Source organism: Panthera onca, chromosome B3 (assembly GCF_046562875.1).
Source record: "Panthera onca isolate mPanOnc1 chromosome B3, mPanOnc1 haplotype 2, whole genome shotgun sequence".
NCBI classification, from domain to species: Eukaryota; Metazoa; Chordata; class Mammalia; order Carnivora; family Felidae; genus Panthera; species Panthera onca.
The window spans coordinates 140,393,349-140,407,973 of record NC_138344.1 but is presented as its reverse complement, the minus strand read 5'-3'; positions in this window follow the sequence as shown (position 1 = coordinate 140,407,973).

The window sequence follows — 14,625 nt, the reverse complement described above, 5'->3', positions numbered from 1 at the left end:
TCGGGGCATAGTTTGACGTTTTGCTTTTGGACCTGTCGCGGGGTGAATTTTAAGAGTAAACCACAGACGCCCTTATCACAAAGCAGCAGGCTTCATGTTCCGAGCATCCCTGGAGAAATGGATCACTTGACAGATGATTACAAACATACAAAACAGACAAACAAAAAAAAAATGCCCCAGATGGCATTGATACTTAATACGTGCAGGCTTCTGAACCACATACGGAAGTAGGAAATAATAGTGTGTTGGAGAAAGCGTGCCATGTTGGACCAGGGGAGTCAGATGCTAGGTTGGGAGGGTGAGATATGGCGGTTCCCTTCCTACCCACAGCCACCCGCGCAGGTGGGTTGTTATCATTTGTGGCTACGCGCACGGGGGCTCTAGAGAGAGGAACGACCCACCCAGGGGCTCAGAGGTGGCCCTTGTCTTTCCATGTGGCCTCTTTCCAGTGGAGTCATGTGGGCGAGTGTGTCCATACACACTTGTGAGTGCACAGTTTTATTCCTACCTACAGTCTGTGGTCTGCCACCGGCTAACACGGCCCCAATAGATGGTGATCAAGGGCCGAAAGGGAACCGAAGAGCCCTGGGGGATGTCCCCGCCCACACATCTCTCTCTCTCTCTCTCCTCTGCAAGGGATGCCGGGGCCGATGGGAGGCAGGGTCTGTGCTCCTGGGCAGGTTTACCTGGTCGCCCAGGACAACAGACTTGCAGGCAGCCAAAGAGATCCTCAAGTAGCGGACTGTGACTGTCAACATCAAAGTGAGAATGCCACTCCTTGATCCGGACGTGGCCGTACCTGCCAGGGCAGAGCCGCGGATATGACCACCCCGGGAATTCAAAGGCGTTCTTAGAGCAAGCGGGGAGATGCACACACACACACACACACACACACACACACACGCACACACATGCAGCCCAAATGCAAGCCCTCCTCCTACTTTCAAATGAAAATAAAAGTCTAGACATCCTTCCTTCCCAATTCTTCACTGACCTAATTATTCAGATCTGTGCTTTCTTTTGGTCTTTTCAAAGAACGAGAAGAATGGTTAATTTCACTTAATGGAATAATTGAATGTCATAATTGTTTTTTACATTTCAGCACGAATGTTTGAGTTAAGCTGCACATACTCTCTCTCCCCGTCTAGAGCTCTTAATAACCAGGCTGCTCAAAGGGGCCTTTCTGTTCCATCTTTTTGTTTCCTAACTGGACTGTCTGGGCTGGCTTCTGGCAGCCGCCGAGGTTTGGGAGGGGTCGGTGGGGGGGAGTGGCGGCTAATGAATGTTTTGGTCTTGGATGTTCTGATCTCTCTCTAAGTCATCATTTGTCAGGCATGAGAGGTACCCTGAACCGGAGGGTGAACACACCGTTCCATTCTCTCTCGCTCTCTCCTTCCCTCTCCCTCTCCCTCTCCTTTTCCAAAGTTTTGGACTAGAAGGGTAACACGATGCTGGGCCCAAGCATCACCATCCTCCATATGGTTTTTTGTCATTTCATTTGATTCTCTCCATGGCCAGAATGACGCCACTGGGCTCATTCCTTTATTCAGTCGTTCGCTGACTACATTTTGAGAGGCTGTGACGTACAGAGACTTCTAGGTGTGGGGGGTCTAGCGGACACAGCATTCCGGTGGAAGAGGCAGTCAAAAAACATGCATGCACAGGGAGAGGTGGTTTTGGTTAGAGGTAAGTTTTGCAAAGATAGTAAAACAGGGTGAGGGGATCGAGTGTTACCGTATCACCGTATGGGGAGAGGGTGGTTGGCGTGACAAAGGAGTGTCAGGGGATGGCTCTTTGAAGATTATCTGAGAAGAGAGGAGAAGTTGTGGAGGGTGGGAGGAGCTGGGGAAAAGAGCAATGCAGATAGTGGGGAGGGGGAGGCTGGTGCAAAGGCCCCGGGGTGGGCGGGGCATTAAGGAGACGAGGGTGTTGGGGCAGAGCCCGAGGAAGGCCCAACGGTCACAGCTGGGATTGGAGAAAGAATGTGGGCTTGAGTCGTACAGGACTGTGTAAGCCACACTATGGAATTTGGATTTAGACTCAAGAAAGTGGTTCTTCGTAAGCCAAGAAATAAAATGATAAACGTCCCGCTTGCTTCTGTGGGGAGAGGACACGATGGGAATGACAGAGGTCGGTTAGGCAGCTGCTACGTTCCTTTCAGGAAGGTTTCTGGAGGTTTGAACAAAGCAGACGGGCAAAGATGGTCCTAAGCCATCACTTCCAGAAATATTTCAGAGTGGATCCGACGGGATTTAGCAATGGATCGTGTGTGTGTGTCAGAGTATAAGAAAGGGAAAAGCTTCATAGGTTTATGGTCGAAGTGAGCGGTGTTATCAACCAGGATCCGAGAGACCAGTATGTGAGTCGGTGAGAGACAGGTCATGTCGTGGAAACACGCCCGACCCCTGCATCTTGATGCATTAGTAGAACCAGAGTGTCTGTTTTTGTTCATGGCACGTGCCCAGCGCCAGTGGGCACAAAGCCACCACCTTATAGCTGCTCTGTGTGGAGCTGTGGCCCTCCTCAGTCACGGCCGCAGGGCCAGGGAGAGCGCGGGGAAGCCGTCCCTTCTCTCCTGAGCTCTAGCTGAGAAGATGCCCACGATCCCGGCCCCCCTCCAGAGCTGCCCCCGACTCCTGCCTGACTGCAGGGGCCTGGAAAAGGGAGACAAACTGTGGCAAGAGGTGGAGGTGACCCAGTGCTCTCTGAGCTCTGGCAATGTCACCAGAGCAAGAGAGGAGCATGTCGGGGCCCGGAGACGAAGCGTTGGGCCTTGGGCATGTCACATGTTCAGTGTCCGAGGGGACAAGTGGATGGGGGTATGAGGGCTTGGCCTCAGGGACGGAAGCTGAGGCTGGACATAGAGAGTTGCTATAAATATCTTTGATTCTGTTCCAGGCCCTGATTCTGCATTTTGAATCCACAGGTGACAAGCACACAGTTCTTGCCCTCCAGGGATTTGTTCAAAGGCCACGTAACGTTCACATCAATATCTGCTTCAGTACCTCCTCGGTGCTTCCGGGAGAGGTCACCTGTGTCCCACGCTGCCATCACGGCCTTGTGACGACACCCCTACAGCAATCATTCCTTCAGGCGACGGATATTTACTAAGCACCTACTGCATACACAACACTTCCACGAGTTCACGAACATTCTACACACTGCTGCTCTCTGAGCACTTGTTAACGCTGACGTTTCCTTCGCGCGGCCTTGGCCTCCCCCTCTGCCTGGAAAACTCCTATGCACACGTCAGTGCCCATCTCAGTAGCACTGCCATCGGGAAGCCTCTGCTCACATCCCACTCGTCTCTCCAGAAAAATCCAGCTCTATGTTTCCTCCGGGACACTTGGTGCCACTCCTTGCTGGGGCTCTCACCTCACAGTATCTCCATTATTGTCCTGTTGGGCTCCCCACCAGTCTCGGAAAGGCACAAGGGGTGTCTCCTTCACTCACTGACAAACACTTAGCAAAGGAAGCTATGCTGTATCATTTGGAGGCCCGGCGGGGGGACCGGACCCCAGGCTCGTGTGCGTTACCGCGTCCAGCACGGGGCTGAGTGGGAGCCTGGCTATGACGTCCTCCTATGAGGCCCCCTTCTTTGTGCCCTCCACGATGCTTTTACCTCCCCAAAGCTGCTGACTCCTCAGCACTGCCCTCATCCTCACTTCCCTGCTGCAAGTCTGTTCCCAGCACAGCAGAGTAACCCTTACAAGAGGCGTTTGAGGAATAAATGCATATATAGCAATCCTTCTAAAGTGTAGACAAAATCATGTCAGTTTTCTTGTCAGGTCCTCTCAGCGGCTTCCCTGCTGGCTCAGGGTCATTGCCAGAGCCCTTGCACAGCCCCCGGTGCTGCTCGGACCCTTTCTCCGCCTCTCTCCGCCTTTCTCACACCACTTGGCCCTGCCAGACTCCTTGCCTTTCCTTGGACTCTCCAAACATTCTCAGAGCCTCTGCGCTCACCCTGGCACCTGCCTGGGATCTCTCCCCAGATGCTCGCGGGGGCATCCCTGGCTTTTTCCAGCTGCTCTTCATGCACGGTGCAGCTCGCGCCCACTCTGTGCCGGCATGAACGTCCAATGAGCGTGTGCCCGGCACTCAGCTATGAGTGGAGCTGTTCCTTTCGCGACCATCTGTACACCACGGGGCATGACGGGTTGTGGAGGGCGGGCGTCCCGTCCCGACATGTTTCTCCTTTCCCTCCCTCGTGCGACGGGACATCTGCAGCTTAGGATGTGATATGCCAAGCATTGGACTCAGTGGCTTGGGCCGTGGAGACCGGGGAGAGCAAAGCGAAGATAGGAACCCCTCTGGGCTGCCTGGAGACCACCAGGCCTCCAGGTCTGCCTCATGGTGGTTCTTCATATGCAGCAACCGTCCCTTCTTCTCAACTTCCGTTGGGCTCTCTCTTCCCCTCTCTGGTCGAGCTGACCACCTCTCACATCTCACAGAGGAGCCGGGGCCAGGCCTGTCTGTGAGACAGCCCTCACTGGGATAGAAACTCCTAACGGCCGGGATCATGTCTGGACCTCCTGAACCACGGTGCCCAGCTCAGGACCTGGCACCAAGGACACAGGGACCGTGTATGTGTTCAGTGCATGCATGCACGAGGCAGCCTTCACTCTTCCAGCAGTGGGGTTTCTGGCTTGAGTGAGCAGAGCTATTTCCCCAGATGGTCAAACTGAGACCCAGTGAGCAGATTCTTGATCCGCCAAAAGTCCAGAGTAACCCAGCTGTGTGGACACCCCTCCACCCACTTCCACGTTATTACCCTCCCCCTCTCCTGAACCTTCTCTCAATCGCCCCTTCCCATGAGGGTCCCAGGAAGCCCCACATCCTGTCCTTAGTGTCTCAAGTTCCTCTTCTCTGTTGCGTGCCCCCTGCGCTGCAACACATACAGGGACTTCCGCTGACCCAGGTGTCCCCACGGCTGGACCCACATATCTGCAGTGGGTTTTAGAGAAGTCATGCATATCTAATTACATGGAGATGCTGGCCCATTCGTTTCCTGGTTTTTCCCTCGCACAGATGGTAGAAAAAAATTGGGTAACTTAACCCTAAAAGATCATGGAACACATTGCCCACATATGGAGTCGGATTAGATATGGGATATCTAATAGTAGATATTAGAAATGTCCCTTTCTGCCTTCCTCTAGGGCTGGGAAAGAACGCACCCTCCTTCCCTGACTTTGCAGTGATCCTGGACCCCTCATGTAATGTTTTGGTCAAATTCCACCATTAGAAGGGTGAAAAAATCCTTTAGAAATCCTTGCTGTTTCTCAGAATTTTGTCTGTTTTGGAATTTTTTGGGGGAACTGGATGAAGTAGTTTATGAAAATGAGCTTTGTAAGTGAGAACAAGCTCATTCGATAAGCAACTTATAAATACCTGCTGTGTGCTTTGCTCAGAGAAGGTCTTTGGAGAGGGAGAACTTAGCAAACACGATCCCTCCGATTAGCTCCCCTGTCAGTCTGTGAGTGAGTTAGAAAAAAAGGGGGTCCTTCTAAGCAGATGTGAGGTGGCCTCATGCCAGGACACACAGCTTGACAAGAGGAGCACGGCCTGGATTTCCCTCCCCCTCGGCCCCTCATCCAGATGCCCTTGTGCAGTCAACAACCTCTACAAACTGTGGGGCCTGCCTTCTATGAGCAAGAAAGGAAGCTCGCTCAGTACTGATCAGGGAAGCTTGTCAGATGCGGGCAAGCACACAGACGTGGCCCACCGACTACATGACTTGGGATGAGCTATTTGGCGCCTCTACACCTCCCTTCCCTCATCTGTAAAGTTGGATTGAAAAGATCAGCGTCCCCAGGTCGTTCTGAGGATCGGATGGGACAATAAATAAGAAGGCACTTTGACAACTGAATGGCATGGATGGATGGTTGTCCGTCTAGGTTACTGTTATTGCCCATGTTATTGTGTAGATGGTGTCATAGACAAGTGGGCTCTCTGGTCCAGCTAGAAATCTAATTGTCCCTCGGAGTACCTTGTGCTGGTGCTACTCATCACAGTGGGATTTGTTGTGGGCTCCAACAACAAAGCTCTACTTCACCTCCCTCTGTGCTTCCTGTAATACCCACTGGCATAAGGCAGACCGGTTTCTGCTGGGTACCATGTTGGCTCATGTAACAAATATGAACTGAGCTTGTACCGTGTTCCATACCTCACGACACACAGAGGGTACAGGCGCGGACCTTAACCAGACCTCGCTGTCATGGAGACCACAGGATGGTGAGGGAGATGGACACGCACACGGGAACATGTAGCAGGAGGTGGAAACTGGTGCGTGGTGTAGGAATGGGGCAGGGAGTAGGGAGAATTCAAGGGAGGGAGAGAGTGTTTTAAGGAAGGGTTCGCGTAAGGGCGCCATTAGATTTGGATGGGAAAGGGTGGCTGGGATTTGGGTGTTGGGAGATGGGTGGAAGGGCACTACTGACCACAGGACCCCTGTTGGAAAAGGCATAGAAGGAAAAGGGGTTGATTCCAATTCACTGAAGTTTGGGATGAAGAAAGAGGGGACACGTCTGAACACAGCCGATGAGATAAAGATGGACCCCAGAAGCTTCCCTCTGTAACCTCTACTGCAATGGATAAGAATGAATAAAAAACAGCCACGAATGAACAGTTGTAGCACAGCAATTGGAGGCACACAGACTCATGCTAGTTACATGCGGAAATGGAGGCCAAAGGACAAGATTCCAAAAGGACTGTCTCGTGTTATCCCAACCCCCAAAAATATTGTAGGGATGAAAACGTGAGCTAAACAATTCACATTATTATTATTATTATTATTATTATTATTTTCCTAGTTGCCCCCTTTCCTAATTTTGAAGCAGGTAGACCAAGGGGGTGAGTAGGAACCCTTAGGAAAAGGCGAGGAAAATTCATTGAGCCATCCTTACCCACGACCAGCCTGTATCAGTCGAGGCAGAATGGGATAGATTCGGGGCTGAACTTGCTATTTCTTAAGTTCTTTCTGGCCTCATGAAGCATGTCCCTGCCTCTGGTGGACAGTCTCACCATCCAAATGGAATGCAGGTCCTGTAGGGTGGGGTGACCAGTGGAACAGGACATGTGCCAGGATCTCGGAGGAGGGGGCTGATTCCAATTTTATAAGAAGTTCCCCATCAGAGAAAGTTAAGTCCGGACAGACCTGCCCTTGTCTAGGATAAGGCAGATGAAAAGAAATGGCTTGGCTGCTATGCAACTATACCACATCACGAATTGAGTATATAGAGTTTAAAGAACAGTGTGTATGAATCACAGATGAAGAGCCTAGTCCTGAAGAAGATGTAACCACAGGAACCGAAGAAAATCCCCAGTAATGGCTTTGTGCTATAAAAGAAGACAGAATGACCATACGTTTAGTAAGACAGGAACTCAGAGGAGAGTTGATCACATCACAAGAGGAGAAGAAAAGTGATGTTTTGGGTGAAAATAACTCGAGGTCTGAAACAATAGCAGATACTGAGCTGTTGATATTAAGGAAGTGCTTGCAATAGTTTAATAAATTAATACATGCAGAGGAGAAAGGCAAAGACAGTTAATCAACCAGAGGAAAACAGAAACAGTGGGGAGACTAAGAGAATACATTATGAGACTAATCCATGGTCCTAAAAGACTGAATCCCACAAATGAGCTTTCTGTTCATTGACACCGCTGAAGGAGAAATTCCCAGAAGAGAAGGAAGAAACGGATTCCTATGAAATTTTGCGCTGTTTTATAGCAAGTTGATTTAAAAAAACACAAAATCATTTCGTACCCAAACACATCCTGCTTAGTTTATTGACCATAAAAGGTAGGCAGAAGTCTTCAGACATCTGAGCAGAAAACACAAGTCTCCTGTAAGGAAGAAAAACCAAGTTTTAGATTTGCCCTCCAACAGCACGTCCCACCCCAAGACAGGGAGCAGTGGCTAGGAAGTTCTGAATCGAGAATCCCACACCCGGAAGCTAATAAGTGACTTTCTTGAAAAAGTTGACAGTGAACTTCAGCAAACCAAGTCATGAATCAGACAAAGAGTTCAAGGACTGCAGAAGCCACGGGGAGAGGGCAGATGGTGAGCACTGAAACCACAGAGACAGTAAGTGAGTCGTAAAAACTTGTACCAGTTGTGGTTACAGAATGGAATGTGAATGTTCTAACCCTGTTCACGTAAAGAAAAAAAAAAGTTAAGGGGCACCTGGGTGGCTCAGTCAGTTGAGTGTCCGACTTGGGCTCAGGTCATGGTCCTGTGGTATGGGTTCGACCCCGCGTCAGGCTCTGTGCTGATGGCTCAGAGCCTGGAGCTTGCTTCGGATTCTATGTCTCCCTCTCTCTCTGCTTCTCCCCTGCTCGCACTCTGTCTCTGCCTCTCTCTCTCTCTTTCAAAAATAATTAAAGATAAAAAAATGAAAAAAAAATTAAAAGCACTAACTAGACCAGGGGTCAGCAAATGTTTTCTGTCAAGGCTTTGCAGGCCATATACAGTTGCTATTACATATTATTCTTAACAGTGTTTACTGCCTTTGAAAATGTAGAGACCATTCATAGCTCACACCTTGAATTAACACTGACTGGGCGGATTTGGGCCCATGGGTGGGGTATAGTTTGCTGAGCCCTGAAATATGTTGGCCACTTATCTACCATTCCATCTATGAGTTTACATGGCCTGGCCATGCACAGTTTCTCTGCTGGGAAATATTGAACAGCGGAGAAAATGTGACTTGAAATGCAGATAGAAAAATCCAAGGGAGACCTGATGAATCCAAGTCATGGGTCGAGCACTATGACCAAGTCATGGGTCGAGCACCAAGCACTTTGCCTTTCTGCACGTTGTTTTAGAGCTGTCCTGGCCACTATGGTGGTCACGGCCACACGTAGCTGTTGAACCCTGGAAATGTGGCTGGCTCAAACAGAGATGTTCTGTTAAATGAACTATGCCTGAATTGTGACGACTCTATGAAAACAAAAGAAGGTAAACACCTCATTAAAGATGAATGACTTTTTATACTGATTACATGTTGAAATGGTAATATTTTAGGTATATTGACTGAAAGAAAGAAATTATATCATTGGAATTAATTGCATTGGTTAGTTTTCACTCTTAAAGTTGTGGTGCCAGAAAATTGAAAAAAATATAAGTGCCTTGCCTTATATTTCTAATGGACAGTGGGATTGGAAGCAGCTGACAAAGAGATAAAAAGATTTTTCAAAAAGATGGATCCTTGCCATTTAATGGAACCAGATGTATTAGGTGAATGGACTGCACATCCGTCTGTCCCTCTGTTTTTTTCACGTGAAAGGAGGGTGGTTAGAGTCCTTTGGAGAGCACACGAAGCTTCCATTCAAGTCCTGGAAGTTCTATCTGCTCTCTGTATGGACTCAGGAAAGACCCTTTCTCGTTTTGAATCTTCCTTACCCTCTCATTGAGAAATGAGAGCAAGAGTCTGCAGTGATGATATAATACAAATCTCTATGTTACAGCCCTTGTCCATGGTTGTAGAAGTGAGCAGGTGCATAGTAATGTCCACCTCCCCCAGAGATGGGCTGCTTTCACGAACGCTAGGGTTTGGAAAGCGGTAGAAGGATGACACCCTGTGAGGTGGGTGGGTTGTGTCTCCAAATGGACGCTCCCTCTTCAGCTCTGCCTTCCTCCCCAGCGCACCCCTTCCAAAGTTCCCCGATGGGTCCCTTCCTCCACCCAACTTTTCTACATGGCTCACCAGGCCCCCAGATGTGTTCTCTGGGTCATTGTCATGACCCTTTCTACTCTGTGCCTTGGGCTTAAATAACCCCTTTCATCTGCTTCACCCGTGCTCGGTATTTCAGACCAGCTCCCACGAGAGACTGTCAGGCAAGTTCAACCCCTTCCCTTTCTGTACTGTCTGTCCTCTTCATCTCCCCTTACTTTTGCATTTGGTTGCTTCTGGAATGCAGGGGGCATATCTGATTTACCTCAGCACACCTGGCAAACCACCCAGAGTCTGGTCCCGTTGACCCTCAGCAATCCTTGGTGAACGAATGCACGCACGGTGATATGGAGAGAACTGTGACTTTTTCTTAAATTTATTTTTTAGTTTTCTTTAATGTTTATTTATTTTTGAGAAAGAGACAGAGTGCAAGAGAGGGAGGGGCAGAGAGAGAGGGAGACACAGAATCCGAAACAGGCTCCAGGCCCTGAGCCGTCAGCATAGAGCCTGATGTGGGGCTGGAACACGCGAACTGTGAGATCATGGCCTGAGCTGAAGTGGGATGCTCAACCGACTGAGCCACCCAGGTGCCCCAAGAGCTGTGACTTTTAAACACCTGTGTGAGAGGTCCTGGAAACCCAATTCCTGCCTGTGCAGAGAAGTTCCCTTGGAAAGGACATTTTGGGGGTGGGTGTTGAGACCCTCTGTTCCTGACTGAGAACCGAATGACAAATGGTCTCACTGGCTGTGGTCATCCGAGTACCCCTGGCAGCAGACCCCGGGACAGGGCTATTTGGGCCGTGACCCAGGAGGACAGGTAGAGGCAGAAGGAGATGAGGCAGCCTGTGTAGATGGCCCAGAAAGAGCTCACGGCGGAGTGGTTACCACTGTGGGCAGTGGGGGCCCAGCCCTGTGTGGGAACCGTGGAGCTGGTGCAGGGCAAACTATGGGGTCATCTCACATGGGGAGAAGGGAGGGAAGTTGGGGACTTATTCCCCACCTCCCATCTATCCCTGGTGGGGCGCTGCTGGGGCTGGGTGGTAATGCCTGCCTCGGGCAAAGGAAAACAAGCAGAGGCAGAAGCTAGGTGCTGGCAGCTGCAGGCCGGGCTGCTGTGCACGGAGAGGGGATGGGCATCGCGGAGGTACGGGTGCTCCCGCTCTAGCCGCCCACCAACACCTTGTTTTCTGCGCGAAGGCAGCCTGGGTTTGTTTGTGACAGCAGTGGGGGTCAAGGCAACGGACCGTAATTGACCCAAGCAAACTACCACCATCCCATTCCTGTATTTCCCCAGTCTCTCTTGAAGACCAGGGTGGTCGTTGACCAGTTAGAGCCAGTGAGACCGACAGGCAGGGCAGCTCCGGAGGCTTCTGGGAAAACTTCCACTCGTGTGCTAAAAGGGGACTGATCCATCTGGCGTCATGTCTCATCCCTCCCTGTAGACGGGGTGTAAATATGATCTGGGGAGTGATGGCACAGCAGCCTCCTTGGCCCCTGGAGTGAAGAGTTTTCAGAACCACCGCGTGGTCCTGCCTGCCTTGACCTCCACCCTCTGGTCACATGGGGGAAGATAAGGTATCAGGTGTCAGATATTGGGGGGAGTGGGGGAGGGGACGGCAGGTGGGAAGGGTGTTCGTAAAAGGGCAAGGACCCCAGGATGTGCCACTATAGTGTAGCTCCCCAAATTTTGGAGATGAATGTATATTCTTCTATTTCTGTAACACACTGCTGCAGGCTTAGTGGCTTAAAACAACACGCATTCATTCCCTCACTGTCCTGGGAGTCAGAAGTCTACCATTAAAGTGTCTGTAGGGCAGGTTCCTTAGGAAGGCTGCAGGCAAGCATCCTTTTCCTTGCCTTCCTCAGCTTCTAGAAGCTCCCATGTTCTGTAGCTAGTGCTCCCTCCCACCCCTACATCCTTCCCACCCTTTGCACCCTTTCATCACATCTCCTGTCAGGCTTGGTTCCACTTTCATCCCAACAATGAGGGCGCTTGTGGGTGCCCTAGGTCCACCCGGATAACCCCAGGGTTCTCTCCCCCTGTCAGAACCCTCACCTTTACCATATAAGGTAACGTCTGCTGGTTTCAGCGGGCAGGACCTGGATGTCTTTGGGAGGGACCCTACTCAGCCTGCCACAGAAGAGGTGAGTGGGTTATTTGAAAAAGACAGGAGGCAGCTGGACGTCCTGTCTGGATGCTGGGGCTGGGGTGGGCCAGGGGTAAGACCCTGTGTTTGGATGCTCAAAGGCAGAGGATGTGGAAACAAGAAAGAGGTCCTGAGTCCAGGACTATGACCCTCGAGCCTGGAACCATGGTGTCAACCAAACTGGGTCAAGCGTAAACCGTCAAGTCTTTCGGTGGCTGGTTGGGGAGGGGACTCCTGGGCCACAATGGATGGCGAAATGAATGGAGAGACAAATTAGGACTCCTACCAGACACCCCTTTCTCCTGGTGAGCAGGAAAGCCTGCTGTGTCCCTTTGCCCCTCCGCACCTCCAGGTGAGGGGAGGCTGGGGGTCCAGGGGCTGGGGTGCTTCTGCCTGTTCCTATGAGTCTGGACAAGGACACTGAGTCTGTGCTTCCTGCCGGCGGGGGGAGAGGTGAGCGAGGAGGTGAGGGCAGGACTTTCACTTGGAGAGCAGGCCTGGGAATGTGGGCCTGGAACAAAGCCTGCTTGTTCAGGGGCCAAGAATGTCACCCCACTGGTTCTGCGCCTGGCCTCTGAGCCCTGCCCTGAGCAGCGGGGGAACCGTATCCACAGAGGGAGAACATAAATCAGGCGCGGGAAGGCCACCCTCCACTGTCACAGCGTCGCCTCCAACTCCCTTTCTGCTTCTCTGCCCCGTCATGGCTACTCAAATGATCTGCTGCATTGATTTCAGGCCTTGGTGTGCTTTTGTCTGGCTTCTGGGTAGGGCTGGGCATCCTGCAGGAGGAGAGGGGTGCAAGCGAACTGAGCGTTGGGCTGGAATAATCCAGTGGAATAACCACCACGGCCTTCGTGTTTGGGAGCACCCTCGGAGACGTTAGGTCACTTGCCAAGGTCATGTGGGCAGGGAGCAGAGGAAGGGAGAACTCTAGTCTCTGACTCGCCCACTCCCAACCCTGTGTGCTTGTCAGGGGGCCACTCACTGTCCCCTACGACCTCTCAACGTGGCACCCTGTGTCCTTCTCAGGGGACCACTGTCCCCTACGACCTCTCAACGTGGCACCCTGTGTCCTTCTCAGGGGACCACTGTCCCCTACGACCTTTCAGTGTGGCACCCTGTGTCCTTCTCAGGGGACCACTGTCTCCTACGACCTCTCAACGTGGCACCCTGTGTCCTTCTCAGGGGACCACTGTCCCCTACGACCTCTCAACGTGGCACCCTGTGTCCTTCTCAGGGGACCACTGTCTCCTATAACCTCTCGACCCGACAGTGGGAGCAAACTTGTGACACAGGCCCGTTTTCTCCACCCCAGACAATGGGAATTCAAGGGTTTAGCTGAAAATAGAGCGGGGTTTGTGGGAGCAAAACCATGCGAAGACATTTTGAGTTGGACTCCGTGATAAACAGAGATTTGATATTTCTGGATAATTCCCACCGAGCACCTTTCCTCTTTAATTACCTTGTGGTCACCCTTTTAAAGGTGATTAAAGCTATTATTCAGTAGGTGTGGTTATAGATTGAGTGGGAACCTGGTCTTTCTTGTGGTTTCTCTTGCAGCAATTAAATCCGGCCGGCTTGTAGACACTGTGTGGCAGGAGGGGTTTACCAAGCAAAATGATTTTCCCCTTTGGGCAATGTTAAATTTAGGAAAAATGCAATTAATTATATCAGACAGGTATCTATTATATATCATGCACACGTTAGAAGCTCTTCTGCCCGTCTGGGTCCAAGGCCCCAGCCCTTCCCTGGGGGCGTGGCTGGTCCTCACTTGAAGCCTCCTCCCCTGCCCTCCCTGCACCGCTCCCTCCCACCCACCCATGCACCAGCCCCTCCGCCACCTGACACCCACAGCTCTCTTTGGAAGTAAAAAGGCAAGTACTCGTGTTTACCGGAACTGGCTGTTTGGGTGCTTGTGTTGAGAAGTACAAGAGCTCTGGGAAAGCGGGGCAAAGGCCACCCATATTGCCTCTGCCTTCCACCTGTTGTGTGGTCCAGGGAGAGACCCCCGCCTCCTCCCAGCCTCCCGGTGCCTCCTTCTTCCCATCTGCAAAATGAAAAGGCTGAACCAGACACCTTCAAGATCCCATTCAGCTCCAAGTGAGGGATGCCAACGGCAGCTCAGCGGACGAGAGCCCCAATTCCTCTGTAAAAGACATAATTAATATTTCTTTTTTTCTCAGGTGCTGTTCTGTGTTCCTGATGTTGAAAGAGGCTTGGGCTTCATCCATGATTGTACTCTTTCCTCTTTGCTGGGAGCTTCACTAGCCCTCCCAAGGATTTGAGAAGAAGGGTTCACAAATGTTATTGAGAAGCTGCGTTCCGCTGGGTCTCTGGTGGGAGCCGGCAGTGAGCAGATGCTCCGAAAATATTTGCTGGAAAACCAAGAGGCGACTTTTCCAAGATGTCCATGATTCGGTATCGTTCATCAGATACCAATGCAACACCAGACGTACCCATAATCGCCCGTGTGGCCAGATACTTTCTCATAGGACCTGCACGTGTCGTGTGTCCATTGGTGGGGATTACGGTCCTGCGGGCTTGGGCACGAGACCCAGAGTGCTTTCCTCTCGTTGTTTGATCTGGTCCCTTCTCTGAGCACTATCTTTCTGTCTTCATTCCCCTTCCTGATGAACCGGGAGAGGCTTACCTGCCAGCTGTCTCACGAGAGTGTTGTGAGGATTAATGAGATAATATTTTCTAAGTGCTCAGAGATCTTCTGATGAAAGAGGCTATAAAAGTACAAAGTGTCACTATTATTATAATTGATGGCATTTCTGAGAGCTTTCAAAGTGTACGTTGGGTTA